Genomic DNA, 14,676 nt, shown 5'->3' on the forward strand with positions numbered 1-14,676 from the left:
AGTCAAATGAGACCACCCCCATGTTTCTATGACAATTCAGTCTGGAGATATCTCTTTGAACTCTTTCAATGGAAGTCTATGGAACTTGTTGCTAAGGGGCTCTAAATGGTTGCCAGGGCGTGGCTTGATAGCTTCACAATGATCCTGAGAGACTGATTGGTCGTCTGAGTAAAATGAGCCCTCCCCCTTGTCTCTATGACACTGTGATCCAGAGCTACGTTCAATACAAAGTCCCTATGCAATTTACCATAGTAGGAAAAGCATGTGTGTTTCATGGGACGTTCCTTCCCCATAGTAAGTCAATGGGGCAACTTTGGGCATCTCCTGCCCCCCAGGGGTGCAACTTTTACCCCATTGTGAGGTATGTTCTTACAGAGCCTGTCAGCCTCTTCAAATGTGGCAAATCACACGTTTCTGCGAAATCCTCGCTCAGAGCTACGTGTGGTCAAAGTTCGTCGCAATGTTAAGTCAATGGGACTTTTTTGGCCACTTTTTTGCCCCTGGGGTGAACACTGCACCCCCGATCGCTTATAAAAGTCATAGCACACCTCTCCTTAATGAGCCGGTCGATTTGACACCTCATTCATGGGTCTGAGACAAACGGTGCGGAGCGAGTTACGCGCCAAACTTTGTCCAGATTAATAATAATAACTAGAATGTACATTTCCTGAAGAAAATGTGAAGTGGTGCTTGCAGTGGCAAAACTCGCCACTCGGTTGCTAGGGTGTTGTACATGTTTGCATTCGAGCCAACAACCATGTCTGTACGATGTTGTGGAGCTGAAATATGGCTTCTATATGTTGCAATATGGTTGCTAGGTGGCTCTAAATGGTTGCTAGGGTGTGAATACACAGTTACCATGGTGATATTTACAGGCTGTTTTACAACTGAAACTAATGAGCCAACCCCCATCTCTATACAATATTCTGATGCAGAGATGTAGGTCTTGTAAAATGGTTGCTAGGGTACTCTGTTTGGTTGCTATGGAGATGCTTGTCAGCTGCTAATGATGAAACTACAAAGGCTTCTTGTTAGCATGAATGATATAAACCAACTCCCATCTCTATACGATGTTCTGATGCAGAGATATACGTTTTGCTAAACGGTTGCTAGGGTACTCTATTTGGTTGCTAGCGAGTGGCTTGTCAGCTGCCAATCATGAAACTCCAAAGGCTTCTTGTCACTATGAATGATATAAACCAACTCCCATGCCTCTGCGACATTCAGAATGGAAGATATGCCTCTTTGGATTTTGGTTGCTAGGGTACTCTGTTTGGTTGCTAGGGAGTGGCTTGTCAGCTGTCAATGATGAAATTCCAAAGGCTTCTTGTCATTATGAATTATATAATCCAACTCCCATGCCTCTGTGACATTCAGAATGTAAGATATGCCTCTTTGGATTTTGGTTGCTAGGGTACTCTTTTTGGTTGCTATGGAGTTACTTGGCACCTGCCAATGATGCAATTCCAAAGGCTTCTTGTCACTATGAATGATATAAACCAACTCCCATGCCTCTGTGACATTCAGAATGGAAGATATCCCTCTTTGGATTGTTGTTGCTAAGGTGCTCGACAATGGTTGCTAGGGAGGGGCTAGGAAGTGTTGAGGTGATTTATGATTGGCCGTTTGCTGCCCTGAGTCAAACTTGTGTTAACCCCATCTCTTTATGATGTTCTGATGCAGAGATATAGGTCTTGCAAAATGGTTGCTAGGGTACTCTGTTTGGTTGCTAGGGAGTGGCTTGGCAGCTGCCAATCATGAAACTCCAAAGGCTGCTTGTCAGTATGTATGATATAAACCAACTCCCATGCCTCTGTGACATTCAGAATAGAAGATATCCCTCTTTGGATTGTTGTTGCTAAGGTGCTCGACAATGGTTGCTAGGGAGGGGCTAGGAAGTGTTGAGGTGATTTATGATTGGCCGTTTGCTGCCCTGAGTCAAACTTGTGTTAACCCCATCTCTTTATGATGTTCTGATGCAGAGATATAGGTCTTGCAAAATGGTTGCTAGGGTACTCTGTTTGGTTGCTAGGGAGTGGCTTGGCAGCTGCCAATCATGAAACTCCAAAGGCTGCTTGTCAGTATGTATGATATAAACCAACTCCCATGCCTCTGTGACATTCAGAATAGAAGATATCTCTCTATGAATTTTGGTTGCTAAGGTGCTCGACAATGGTTGCTAGGGAGGGGCTAGGAAGTGTTGAGGTGATTCATGATTGGCTGTTTGCTGCCCCGAGTCAAATGAGACCACCCCCATGTTTCTATGACAATTCAGTCCTGAGATATCCCTTTGATCTCTTTCAATGGAAGTCTATGGGACTTGTTGCTAAGGTGCTCTAAATGGTTGCTAGGGCGTGGCTTGATAGCTTCACAATGATCCTGAGAGACTGATTGGTCATCTGAGTAAGATGAGCCCTCCCCCTTGTCTCTATGACACTGTGATCCAGAGCTACGTTCATTACAAAATCCCTATGCAATTTACCATAGTAGGAAAAGCATGTGTGTTTCACGGGACATTCCTTCCCCATAGTAAGTCAATGGGACAACTTTGGGACGCTCCTGCCCCCCAGGGGTGCAACTTTTACCCCATTGTGAGGTATGTTCTTACAGAGCCTGTCAGCCTCTTCAAATGTGGCAAATCACACGTTTCTGCAAAATCCTCGCTCAGAGCTATGAGTGCTCAAAGTTCGTCGCAATGTTAAGTCAATGGAACTTTTTGGGGCGCTTTTTCGCCCCTGGGGCGAACACCGCACCCCCGATCGCTTATAAAAGTCATAGCACACCTCTCCTCAATAAGCCGGTCGATTTGACACCTCATTCATGGGTCTGTGACAAACGGTGCGGGGCGAGTTACGCGCCAAACTTTTGTCCAGAACAATAAGAAGAAGAAGAAGAAGAATAAGTATGAGCAATAACAATAGTGATGCCTTGCTTTCAGCAAGCACCACTAATTATAAAAAGAACTAGAATGTACATTTCCTGAAGAAAATGTGAAATGGTGCTTGCAGTGGCAAAACTCTCCACTCGGTTGCTAGGGTGTTGTACATGATTGCATACGAGCCAACAACCATGTCTGTACGATGTTGTGGAGCTGAAATATAGCGTCTATATGTTGCAATATGGTTTATATGTGGCTCTAAACGGTTGCTAGGGTGTTCTGGATGGTTGCTAGGGTGTTTGTAGACAGTCACTAGGGTGTTCTGGGTGGTTGCTATGGTGTTGCTATGGTGTTGCTAGGCGGTTGCTAGGGTGTTCTGGGTGGTTGCTATGGTGTCGCTAGGCGGTTGCTAGGGTAATCTGGGTGGTTGCTAGGGTGTTCTGGGAGGTTGCTAGGGCGTTGCTAGGTGGTTGTTAGGGTGTTCTGGATGGTTGCTAGGCAGTTGCTAGGGTGTTCTGGGTGGTTGCTAGGCGGTTGCTAGGGTGTTCTGGGTGGTCGCTATGGTGTCGCTAGGCGGTTGCTAGGGTAATCTGGGTGGTTGCTAGGGTGTTCTGGGAGGTTGCTAGGGCGTTGCTAGGCGGTTGCTAGGGTGTTCTGGATGGTTGCTAGGCAGTTGCTAGGGTGTTCTGGGTGGTTGCTATGGTGTTGCTAGGCGGTTGCTAGGGTATTCTGGGTGGTTGCTATGGTGTTGCTAGGCGGTTGCTAGGGTATTCTGGGTGGTTGCTAGGGCGTTGCTAGGTGGTTGCTAGGGTATTCTGGGTGGTTGCTATGGTGTTGCTAGGTGATTGCTAGGGTATTCTGGGTGGTTGCTAGGCGGTTGCGAGGTGGTTGCTAGGGTATTCTTGGTGGTTGCTAGGGCGTTGCTAGGGTGTTCTGGGTGGTTGCTAGGGCGTTGCTAGGTGGTTGCTAAGGTGTTCTGGGTGGTTGCTATGGTGTTGCTAGGCGGTTGCTAGGGTATTCTGGGTGGTTGCTAGGCGGTTGCTAGGGTATTCTTGGTGGTTGGTAGGGCGTTGCTAGGTGGTTGCTAGGGTGTTTTGGGTGGTTGCTATGGTGTTGCTAGGCAGTTGCTATAGTATTCTGGGTGGATGCTAGGGTGTTCTGGGTGGTTGCTAGGCAGTTGCTAGGTGTTCTGGGGGGTTGCTAGACAGTTGCTAGGGTGTTCTGGGTGGTTGCTACGGTATTTTTGATGGTTACTAGAGCGTTTCTAGACGTTGCTAGGGTGTTCAGGATGGTTGCTAAGGTATTTGTTTTGTTGCTATGGTGTTACTAGGTGGTTGGTAGTTGTCAAAGATGGTTACTATGGAGTTTTTATAGAGTTATTAAAATCTTTAATAACGAGTGCCTTCAGTACGGCACTCGGCCTACGGCCTCGTGCCTATGGCCGAATAAGCACAAGCATGGAGCAATATCGCAAGGCCACAAGTGTAATATTGCGTTAAAAAATACAAAAAAATTTTTTTTTGTTTTAGGGTGGTTGCTAGGGAGCTCTTAGTGGTTGCTAGGGTGCTGAAACTGGTTGCTAGGGTGTAGCTATGAAGATTTTAGGCCATTACTTATTGGCTGCTTGATAATATAAATCCTCTGAGGGAGAGAGAGAGGGAGAGACGCAGGGGTGTCAGGCCCTTTGGAGTCTGTGTGTGTGAAAACGGCAGTTGGGATTCAAATATTTTTAGAACTCCCAATGTAAAGTCAATGGGGACTTTTTTGGCCGCTTTTTCGTCCGCTGTGCGAACATCGTACACCCGATCGCTTAGAAAAGTCATAGCACACCTCTCCTCAATGAGCCGGTCGATTTGACACCTCACTCAGGAGCCTGTGACAAACGGTGCGGGGCGCATTACGCGCCAAACTTTGTCCAGAATAATAATAAGAATAAGAATAATAACTAGAATGTACATTTCCTGAAGAAAATGTGAAATGGTGCTTGCAGTGGCAAAACTCTCCACTCGGTTGCTAGGGTGTTGTACATGATTGCATACGAGCCAACAACCATGTCTGTACGATGTTGTGGAGCTGAAATATAGCTTCTATATGTTGCAATATGGTTTATATGTGGCTCTAAACGGTTGCTAGGGCGTTGCTAGGCGGTTGCTAGGGTATTCTGGGTGGTTGCTAGGCGGTTGCTAGGGTATTCTTGGTGGTTGCTAGGGCGTTGCTAGGTGGTTGCTAGGGTATTCTGGGTGGTTGCTATGGTGTTGCTAGGCGGTTGCTAGGGTATTCTGGGTGGTTGCTAGGGCATTGCTAGGGTATTCTGGGTGGTTGCTATGGTGTTGCAAGGCAGTTGCTAGGGTGTTCTGGGTGGTTGCTATGGTGTTGCTAGGCGGTTGCTAGGGTATACTGGGTGGTTGCTAGGCGGTTGCTAGGGTATTCTGTGTGGTTGCTAGGGCATTGCTAGGTGGTTGCTAGGGTGTTCTGGGTGGTTGCTATGGTGTTGCTAGGCAGTTGCTATGGTATTTTGGGTGGATGCTAGGGCGTTGCTAGGGTGTTCTGGGTGGTTGCTAGGCAGTTGCTAGGTGTTCTGGGGGGTTGCTAGACAGTTGCTAGGGTGTTCTGGGTGGTTGCTACGGTATTTTTGGTGGTTACTAGAGCGTTTCTAGACGTTGCTAGGGTGTTCAGGATGGTTGCTAAGGTATTTTTTTTAGTTGCTATGGTGTTACTAGGTGGTTGGTAGTTGTCAAAGATGGTTACCATGGAGTTTTTATAGAGTTATTAAAATCTTTAATAACGAGTACCTTCAGTACGGCACTCGGCCTGCGGCCTCGTGCCTATGGCCGAATAGGCACAAGCATGGAGCAATATCGCAAGGCCACGAGTGTAATATTGCGTTAAAAAATACAAAAAAATTTAAAAAACATTTTTTTTTGGTTTAGGGTGGTTGCTAGGGAGCTCTTAGTGGTTGCTAGGGTGCTGAAACTGGTTGCTAGGGTGTGGCTATGAAGATTTTAGGCCATTACTTATTGGCTGCTTGATAATATAAATCCTCTGAGGGAGAGAGAGAGGGAGAGATGCAGGGCTGTCAGGCCCTTTGGAGTCTGTGTGTGTGAAAACGGCAGTTGGGATTCAAATATTTTTAGAATGCCCAATGTTAAGTCAATGGGACTTTTTTGGCCGCTTTTTCGTCCGCTGTGCGAACATCGTACACCCGATCGCTTAGAAAAGTCATAGCACACCTCTCCTCAATGAGCCGGTCGATTTGACACCTCACTCAGGGGTCTGTGACAAACGGTGCGGGGCGCATTACGCGCCAAACTTTGTCCAGAATAATAATAAGAATAATAATAAGTATGCAAGAGAACACTAATGATGCCTTGCTTTCAGCAAGCACCATTAACTAGAATGTACATTTCCTGAAGAAAATGTGAAATGGTGCTTGCAGTGGCAAAACTCTCCACTCGGTTGCTAGGGTGTTGTACATGATTGCATACGAGCCAACAACCATGTCTGTACGATGTTGTGGAGCTGAAATATAGCTTCTATATGTTGCAATATGGTTTATATGTGGCTCTAAATGGTTGCTAGGGCGTTGCTTGGCGGTTGCTAGGGTGTTCTGGGTGGTTGCTAGGCAGTTGCTAGGGTATTCTTGGTGGTTGCTATGGTGTTGCTAGGCGGTTGCTAGGGTATTCTGGGTGGTTGCTAGGCGGTTGCTAGGGTATTCTTGGTGGTTGCTAGGGCGTTGCTAGGGCGTTGCTAGGTGGTTGCTAGGCTGTTCTGGGTGGTTGCTATGGTGTTGCTAGGCAGTTGCTAGGGTATTCTTGGTGGTTGCTATGGTGTTACTAGGCGGTTGCTAGGGTATTCTGGGTGGTTGCTAGGCGGTTGCTAGGGTATTCTGGGTGGTTGCTAGGGCGTTGCTAGGTGTTTGCTAGGCTGTTCTGGGTGGTTGCTAGGTGGTTGCTAGGGTGTTCTGGGTGGTTGCTATGGTGTTGCTAGGCGGTTGCTAGGGTATTCTGGGTGGTTGCTAGGCAGTTGCTAGGGTATTCTGGGTGGTTGCTATGGTGTTGCTAGGCGGTTGCTAGGGTATTCTGGGTGGTTGCTAGGGCATTGCTAGGCAGTTGCAATGGTATTTTGGGTGGATGCTAGGGCGTTGCTAGGCAGTTGCTAGGGTGTTCTGGGTGGTTGCTAGGCAGTTGCTAGGTGTTCTGGGGGGTTGCTACGGTATTTTTGATGGTTACTAGAGCGTTTCTAGACGTTGCTAGGGTGTTCAGGATGGTTGCTAAGGTATTTGTTTTGTTGCTATGGTGTTACTAGGTGGTTGGTAGTTGTCAAAGATGGTTACTATGGAGTTTTTATAGAGTTATTAAAATCTTTAATAACGAGTGCCTTCAGTACGGCACTCGGCCTACGGCCTCGTGCCTATGGCCGAATAAGCACAAGCATGGAGCAATATCGCAAGGCCACAAGTGTAATATTGCGTTAAAAAATACAAAAAAATTAAAAAACTATTTTTTTTTGGTTTAGGGTGGTTGCTAGGGAGCTCTTAGTGGTTGCTAGGTTGCTGAAACTGGTTGCTAGGGTGTAGCTATGAAGATTTTAGGCCATTACTTATTGGCTGCTTGATAATATAAATCCTCTGAGGGAGAGAGAGAGGGAGAGATGCAGGGGTGTCAGGCCCTTTGGAGTCTGTGTGTGTGAAAACGGCAGTTGGGATTCAAATATTTTTAGAACTCCCAATGTAAAGTCAATGGGGACTTTTTTGGCCGCTTTTTCGTCCGCTGTGCGAACATCGTACACCCGATCGCTTAGAAAAGTCATAGCACACCTCTCCTCAATGAGCCGGTCGATTTGACACCTCACTCAAGAGCCTGTGACAAACGGTGCGGGGCGCATTACGCGCCAAACTTTTGTCCAGAATAATAATAAGAAGAAGAATAATAAGTATGCAAGAGAACACTAATGATGCCTTGCTTTCAGCAAGCACCATTAACTAGAATGTACATTTCCTGAAGAAAATGTGAAGTGGTGCTTGCAGTGGCAAAACTCGCCACTCGGTTGCTAGAGTGTGGTACATGATTGCATACGAGCCAACAAACATGTTTGTACGATGTTCTGGTGCTGAGATATGGCTTATTCATGTTGTTCAGGTGGTTGCTAGGGCTTTGCTAGGGTGTTCTGTGTGGTTGCTAGGGCTTTGCTAGGTGGTTGCTAGGGTGTTCTGGGTGGTTGCTATGGTGTTCTGGGTGGTTGCTAGGCGGTTGCTAGGTAGTTGTTAAGGGGTTCTGGGTGGTTGCTAGGCAGTTGCTAAGGTGTCCTGGGTGGTTGCTAGGCAGTTTCTAGGGTATTCTTGGTGGTTGCTAGGGCGTTGCTAGGTGGTTGCTAGGGTGTTCTGGGTGGTTGCTAGGGTGTTCTGGGTGGTTGCTATGGTGTTGCTAGGCAGTTGCTATGGTATTCTGGGTGGATGCTAAGGTGTTGCTAGGCGGTTGCTAGGGTATTTTGGGTGGTTGCTAGGGCGTTGCTAGGCAGTTGCTAGGGTGTTCTAGAATGTAAATTTCATGAAGAAAATGTGAAGTGGTGCTTGCAGTAGCAAAATTCGCCACTGGGCAGATGCTAACACAATTACCATGTTGTGATACCATGATATACCACGTTTTAGCATTATTTACCACGATTTACCATGATTATAAGATGATTTACTACGATTTACCACATTCCAGCATGATTTACTATGATTAACATGTTGTTAGAATGATGCTAGCATGATTAGCATGTTGTTAACATGATTAGCATCTTGGTCGCATGATGCTAGCTTGATTAACATGTTGGTAGCATGATGCTAGCATGATTAGCATGTTGCTAGCATGCTTTTAACAAGATGCTAGCATGATTAGCAATTTGCTAGCATGTTTTTAGCTAGATGCTAACATGATTAGCATGTTGTTAGCAATATGCTAGCTTGATTAGCATGTTGCTAGCATGATGCTAGCTTGATTAACATGTTGGTAGCATAATGCTAGCATGATTAGCATGTTGCTAGCATGCTTTTAACAAGATGCTAGCATGATTAGCAATTTGCTAGCATGTTTTTAGCTAGATGCTAACATGATTAGCATGTTGCTAGCAATATGCTAGCTTGATTAGCATGTTGCTAGCATGATGCTAGTATGATTAGCATGTTGCTAGCATGTTTTTAGCAAGATGCTGTTGCCAGGTGGTTGCTAGGGTGTTCTGGGTGGTTGCTATGGTGTTGCTAGGCAGTTGCTATGGTGTTCTGGGTGGTTGCTAGGTAGTTGCTAGGGTATTCTTGGTGGTTGCTAGGCAGTTGCTAGGGTATTCTTGGTGGTTGCTAGGGCGTTGCTAGGTGGTTGCTAGGGTGTTCTGGGTGGTTGCTATGGTGTTGCTAGACAGTTGCTATCGTATTCTGGGTGGATGCTAGGGCGTTGCTAGGCAGTTGCTAGAGTGTTCTGGGTGGTTACTAGGCAGTTGCTAGGTGTTCTGGGTGGTTGCTAGGCAGTTGCTAGGGTGTTCTGGGTGGTTGCGAGTGCCTTATGTACGGCACTCGGCCTGCGGCCTCGTGCCTATGGCCGAATAGGCACAAGCATGGAGCAATTTCGCAAGGCCATGAGTGTAATATTGCTTTAATTTAAAAAAAAAAAGCAGTTGCTAGGGTGTTCTGGGTGGTTGCGAGTGCCTTCAGTATGGCCACAAGTGTAATATTGCTTTAAAAAATACAAAAAAATACAAAAATTTTTTTTTTTTGGTTTAGGGTGGTTGCTAGGGAGCTCTTAGTGGTTGCTAGGGTGCTGAAACTGGTTGCTAGGGTGTGGCTATGAAGATTTAAGGAAATTACTTATTGGCTGCTTGATAATATAAATCCTCTGAGGGAGAGAGAGAGGGAGAGACGCAGGGCTGTCAGGCCCTTTGGAGTGGTGTGTGTGTGAAAACGTCGGTTGGGATTCAAATATTTTTAGAATGCCCAATGTAAAGTCAATGGGGACTTTTTTGGCCGCTTTTTCGTCCGCTGTGCGAACATCGTACACCCGATCGCTTAGAAAAGTCATAGCACACCTCTCCTCAATGAGCCGGTTGATTTGACACTTCACTCAGGGGTCTGTGACAAACGGTGCGGGGCGAGTTTCGCGCCAAACTTTGTCCAGAATAATAATAATAAGAACTAGAATGTACATTTCCTGAAGAAAATGTGAAGTGGTGCTTGCAGTGGCAAAATTCGCCACTGGGCAGATGCTAACACAATTGACATGTTGTGATACCATGATATACAACATTTTAGCATTATTTACCACGATTTACCATGTTTCTAAGATGATTTATTACGATTTAACACATTCCAGCATGATTTACTATGATTAACATGTTGTTAGAATGATGCTAGCAGGATTAGCATGTTGTTAGCATGATTAGCATGTTGGTTGGATGATGCTAGCATGATTAGCATGTTGCTACCATGCTTTTAACAAGATGCTAGCATGATTAGCATGTTGCTAGCATGTTTTTAGCTAGATGCTAACATGATTAACATGTTGCTAGCATGATTAGCATGTTGCTAGCATGATGCTAGCTTGGTTAGCATGATGCTAGCATTATGCTAGCTTGATTAGCATGTTGTTAGCATGATGCTAGCTTTATTAGCATGTTGGTAGCCTAATGCTAGCATGATTAACATGTTGCTAGCATGATGCTAGCTTGATTCGCATTATGCTAGCTTGATTAGCATGTTACTAGCATAATGCTAGCATTATTAGCATGTTGCTAGCATGATGCTAGCTTGATTAGCATGATGCTAACATTATGCTAGCTTGATTAGCATGTTGTTAGCATGATGCTAGCCTTATTAGCATGTTGGTAGCATAATGCTAGCATGATTAGCATGTTGCTAGCATGATGCTAGCTTGATTAGCATGTTGCTAGCGTGATTAGCATGTTGCCATTATGTTTTTAGCAAGATGCTGTTGCCAGGTGGTTGCTAGGGTGTTCTGGGTGGTTGCTATGGTGTTGCTAGGCAGTTGCTAAGGTGTTCTGGGTGGTTGCTAGGCAGTTGCTAGGGTATTCTTGGTGGTTGCTAGGCAGTTGCTAGGGTATTCTTGGTGGTTGCTAGGGCGTTGCTAGGTGGTTGCTAGGGTGTTCTGGGTGGTTGCTATGGTGTTGCTAGGCAGTTGCTATGGTATTCTGGGTGGATACTAGGGCATTGCTAGGCAGTTGCTAGGGTGTTCTGGGTGGTTGCTAGGTGTTCTGGGTGGTTGCTAGGCAGTTGCTAGGTGTTCTAGGTGGTTGCTAGGCAGTTGCTAGGGTGTTCTGGGTGCTTGCTAGAGTTTTTTGTGGTTACTAGAGCATTTCTAGACGTTGCTAGGGTGTTCAGGGTGGTTGCTAAGGTGTTTTTGTTAGTTGCTATGGTGTTACTAGGTGGTTGGTAGTTGTCAAATATGGTTACTATGGAGTTTTTATAGAGTTATTAAAATCTTTAATAACGAGTGCCTTCAGTACGGCACGAGGCCTGCGGCCTCGTGCCTATGGCCGAATAGGCACAAGCATGGAGCGATATCGCAAGGCCACGAGAGTAAAATTGCTTTAAAAAATATAAAAAAAATAAAAAAATGTTTTTTTTTGGTTTAGGGTGGTTGCTAGGGAGCTCTTAGTGGTTGCTAGGGTGCTGAAACTGGTTGCTAGGGTGTGGCTATGAAGATTTTAGGCCATTACTTATTGGCTGCTTGATAATATAAATCCTCTGAGGGAGAGAGAGAGGGAGAGACGCAGGGCTGTCAGGCCCTTTGGAGTCTGTGTGTGTGAAAACGGCAGTTGGGATTCAAATGTTTTTAGAACTCCCCATGTTAAGTCAATGGGACTTTTTTGGCCGCTTTTTCGTCCGCTGTGCGAACATCGTACACCCGATCGCTTAGAAAAGTCATAGCACACCTCTCCTCAATGAGCCGGTCGATTTGACACCTCACTCAGGGGTCTGTGACAAACGGTGCGGGGCGCATTACGCGCCAAACTTTTGTGTGGAAGAATAATAATAAAAAGAATAATAAGTATGAGCAATAACAATAGTGATGCTTTCAAAAAAGCACCACTAATAATAAGTATGAGCAATAACAATAGTGATGCTTTTAAAAAAGCACCACTAATAATAAGTATGCAAGAGAACACTAATGATGCCTTGCTTTCAGCAAGCACCATTAATAATAAGTATGAGCAATAACAATAGTGATGCTTTTAAAAAAGCACCACTAATAAGAATAACTAGAATGTACATTTCCTGAAGAAAATGTGAAGTGGTGCTTGCAGTGGCAAAACTCTCCACTTGGTTGCTAGGGTGTTGTACATGATTGCATTCGAGCCAACAACCATGTCTGTACAATGTTGTGGAGCTGAAATATGGCTTCTATATGTTGCAATATGGTTGCTAGGTGGCTCTAAACGGTTGCTAGGGTGTGAAATCAGTTACCATGGTGATAGTTACAGACAGTTTCCCAACCAAAACAAAAGAGCCAACCCCCATCTCTATGTGATGTTCTGATGCAGAGACATGGGTCATGATAAACGGTTGCTAGGGTCCTCTGTTTGGTTGCCAGGGAGTGACTTGGCAGGTGCCAATGATGAAACTCCAAAGGCTGATTGTCAGTATAAATGATTTAAACCAACTCCCATGCCTCTGTGACATTCAGAATGGAAGATATCCCTCTTTGGAATTTGGTTGCTAGGGTCCTCTGTTTGGTTGCAAGGGAGTGACTTGGCAGGTGCCAATCATAAAACTCCAAAGGCTGCTTGTCATTATGAATGATATAAACCAACTCCCATGCCTGTGTGACTTTCAGAATGGAAGATATCCCTCTTTGGATTTTGGTTACTAGGGTACTCTGTTTGGTTGCTATGGAGTTACTTGGCAGCTGCCAATGATGAAATTCCAAAGGTTTCTTGTCAGTATGAATGATATAAACCAACTCCCATGCCTCTGTGACATTCAGAATGGAAGAGATCCCTCTTTGGATTTTGGTTGCTAGGGTACTCTGTTTGGTTGTTATGGAGTTGCTTGGCAGCTGCCAATCATGAAACACCAAAGGCTTCTTGTCAGTATGAATGACATAAACCAACTCCCATGCCTCTGTGACATTCAGAATGGAAGATATCCCTCTTTGAATTTTGGTTGCTAGGGTAATCTGTTTGGTTGCTATGGAGTTGCTTGACAGCTGCCATTGATGAAACTGCAACGGCTTTTTGTTACTATGAATGATATAAACCAACTCCCATGCCTCTGTGACATTCAGACTGGAAGATATCCCTCTTTGGATTTTGGTTGCTAGGGTACTATGATTGGTTGCTAGGGAGTGGCTTGGCAGCTACCAATCATGAAACTCCAAAGGCTTCTTGTCAATATTGAATTATATAAACCTTCCCCCATCTCTATACGATGCTCTGATACAGAGATATAGGTCTTGCTAAATAGTTGCTAGGGTACTCTGTTTGGTTGCTATGGAGTGGCTTGGCAGCTGCTAATGATGAACTCCAAAGGCTGCTTTTCAGTATGAATGACATAAACAAACTCCCATGCCTCTGTGACATTCAGAATGGAAGATATCCCTCTTTGAATTTTGGTTGCTAGGGTAATCTGTTTGGTTGCTATGGAGTTGCTTGACAGCTGCCATTGATGAAACTGCAAAGGCTTTTTGTTACTATGAATGATATAAACCAACTTCCATGCCTCTGTGACATTCAGAATAGAAGATATCCCTCTAGGATTTTGGTTGCTAAGGTGCTCGACAATGGTTGCTAGGGAGGGGCTAGGAAGTGTTGAGGTGATTCATGATTGGCCATTTGATGCCCTGAGTGAAACGAGACCACCTTGGTGTTTCTATGATCTACTAGAGCGTTTCTAGACGTTGCTAGGGTGTTCAGGATGGTTGCTAAGGTATTTTTGGTAGTTGCTATTTTGTTACTAGGTGGTTGGTAGTTGTCAAAGATGGTTACTATGGAGTTTTTATAGAGTAAATAACAATAGTGATGCCTTGCTTTCAGCAAGCACCACTAATAATAAGAAGAATAATAAGTATGCAAGAGAACACTAATGATGCCTTGCTTTCAGCAAGCACCATTAATTATAAAAAGAATAATAAGTATGAGCAATAACAATAGTGATGCTTTTAAAAAAGCACCACTAATAAAAGAATAAAATGGGTTTAGTTCTGATTTCGTTGAAATCGCTCGCTCTCCGTACCTAACTTTTCCTGAATACAATCACAATTGAAACTGTGACATTGATTTCATACAACAGGATATTCACAGTTAAAATGAAGTCATTTACATTTTAGATACAATATTGACTGTTTTTGTTCTGTTTCAGCAGCGAAAATAGTTAAACAAAGATCACAGAAGAACGCATCTCACAGGAACGTGTTTTCTCATAACTGAATGATTCAGCATTTTGAACGAATTGGTTGACTCAAAGATTGAATGATCAATCCATAAACATCTGTTTATGTTTATGGATTGGATGTTTATGGATCCATGTTTATGGATTTCGAATCGTTTGAACGAATTAATCAATGACTCGCTCATTAAGACGGTCACTTGGCAACATCTTATGGCGGTTTAGTGTTGTTTAAAAGCATAATTCTTTCCAACGTGTGTGTGATTTGTGTGTGCACCATTATAAATGTCCGTGCGGACGTCCGTATTTTTCTTTCACTTTTATATTAGCGTTTTAAAAGCACCCGCTCGTGTCACACACGTCAATTAACCGGTGGGAAAATATCCTCAGACACATACCTAATAAATGTATATTTAAATACATT

This window comes from Scardinius erythrophthalmus (genome assembly GCF_964197995.2).
Source record: "Scardinius erythrophthalmus genome assembly, chromosome: 10".
Lineage (NCBI taxonomy): Eukaryota > Metazoa > Chordata > Actinopteri > Cypriniformes > Leuciscidae > Scardinius > Scardinius erythrophthalmus.